Source organism: Aplysia californica, unplaced genomic scaffold (genome assembly GCF_000002075.1).
Source record: "Aplysia californica isolate F4 #8 unplaced genomic scaffold, AplCal3.0 scaffold00202, whole genome shotgun sequence".
NCBI lineage: Eukaryota > Metazoa > Mollusca > Gastropoda > Aplysiida > Aplysiidae > Aplysia > Aplysia californica.
In genome coordinates this window covers 62,144-64,293 of record NW_004797472.1, presented here as the reverse complement: position 1 = coordinate 64,293, position 2,150 = coordinate 62,144, and the positions used below count along the sequence as shown (strand labels likewise).

General features: G+C 43.0%; 1 protein-coding gene across 1 annotated transcript in view; it reads right to left on the bottom strand.

Moving 5' to 3' along the window:
- The window catches only part of LOC101856100 (probable serine carboxypeptidase CPVL), a gene marked incomplete in the record, with an annotated part of 7,568 nt that extends 5,587 nt beyond the window's left edge, over positions 1-1,981 (bottom strand). The window contains 1 exon segment of the mRNA XM_035969959.1: positions 1,343-1,981.
- Positions 1,982-2,150: the final 169 nt, after the last annotated feature.

Genomic DNA, 2,150 nt, shown 5'->3' with positions numbered 1-2,150 from the left:
TATACTATTCTATATCATGTATGTCCTTGTTGGCACAACTGACCACCACTGTCTTTAAAAAAATGTGTTTTAAGGCGCTCGCAACTGCATAAGGTCATATGAATAGGATGCATTTTTATTTGTGTCAGTTTTGTTGAAGGCGCGGGAAACACTAAATATTTTCAGCAGGTAGGAAATTTGGAATTTTGCCCGGCTGGTGGCCGAAGCCTACTCTTATCGATTTTCACGACTGCCTTGATCGTCTCTGTGAGTACAACTGACCACGGTTGTGTACAGCACTACGCCGGAAATTAAGAGCCTCTGAGGGGCCGCATGAATAACTATTAATTTTGTCCGTCAATCTCATAAACAACCTACTTCAGGCTAAAAACGAACCAATTTAACCCTATCCGTACGTCGTGTTTTACTGTCGTATCCATACGCGTGGGGAACTCTGTGCCACCACTTTCCAAAGAGGAAATTCACTCGTTAATCCGATCCGTACGCTTTGCATAGCAGTCTGCCAAAGAGTTTCTTTTTGGAAATACGGACAATTTCAAAGAGATCTTCGTACTAGAAGTATTCTAAAATGTGAAGAATACAACCCCAGGGGTACAAAATGACCCCAGGGAGTACGGATAGGGTTAATTTCGTCCATCCCTCTCATAGACAACCTACTTCAGGCTAGAAACGAACGACCTTAATCTAAAAGAATAATATTATGTGTCGCAGCGCGGTGGAATCAGGTGCTCGTCAATTATGGGGCATCTGGAATTATTGGTATCATCTCAAAGCCTGTTCATTTTACCATCTTTTCATGAAAAAAACCAAAAACACGTCTATTTTGAATAGAAGTCGAGATATTTGCGATCGAAGGAGGTCGGGGTCAGAGGTAAAATTAGAGCCAAAATGGCCGTCAAAGTTTGGTGATTTCCAAAGCTTGAGAGTCCTTAGAAACTACAAATTTACATTTTTCGTGACTTTACTCAACGTTTAATCCACACACAAGAACGTTTTTGAATGGACGCACAAGGTGTTGAGCCAAAAAAACAAAAACTCGATAAAAAATACCAAAACGAACAGAAAAATGCCAGTTTCTTTGACTTCATTATTTTGACGAGCGCCTGATTTCACCACGCTGCCTCACATATTATGGAACCAATTTTTTAAAACAGAACAGAAAATGGGTAACACCTGTTTTTGGTCGTGGGTGGAGTGTGGGTGTTGGGATGGGGGGGTGGGGGGTGTATTCGATACGAAGAAAGTACAAGCTAGTTTTCTGTCACTCACAGATTGGATGAACGAATCCTGCTACAATCCTGCCACCTTCTTTCACTCACAGATTGGGTAAATGAATCCGCTTCAATCCTGCCACCTTCTTTCACTCACAGATTGGGTAAATGAATCCGCTTCAATCCTGCTTCCCTCCTTCTGTCACTCACAGACTGGATGAACGAATGCGCTCCAATTCTGCCTCCTTCTTTCACTCACAAATTGGGTGAAGGAATCCGCTTTAATAATACTGCCACCGTCTGTCACTCACGGAAGAATTAGGTAAACAATCTCTAATAATCTTGAATCAGTCACTTATTCTTTCACTTCTTCTGTCACTCACAGAAAGGAGAATGTACCGATTCTAAGTCCACCTAAAGACCACGAAATCCCTCCATAGTATGAGCAACACTCCTCTTATAGTCCTTCAATAGCCCTCCTTTCATAATCCACGAACAAATTAATAAGCCTCTCGTTCTCTTCGTCTTCTCTCTTCTTCCTCTCACCCACTCCTTCTTCTGTCACTTCCGGTCACTTATGGTCACTTCACTGCCTGTGTTGGTTGACCCCTACGCACTTGAGGTCAGAGATCAAAGGTCAAAGTGTACAAAATCCCCTCTGGTCGGAAATGTGTTCTCAAAGTCTAATCCTGTCGAGCCATCACTTGAGACAAGAGTGTACACTATCTGAAGCTTTTTCTCCTCGAGAGTTTCCACCGCCTTCTGCCTTGATCGCTTACCCTAGACTGATCATTCTACCTTCCGCTAGGTCATTTAAATCCTCACTCACTCTCCTCTCCGAAGAATCCCATCCAAGGTCAAGGACTTCGATTCATCTTCCACTGCAAGGAGAGAGAGAGAGAGAGAGAGAGAGAGAGAGAGAGAGAGAGAGAGAGAGAG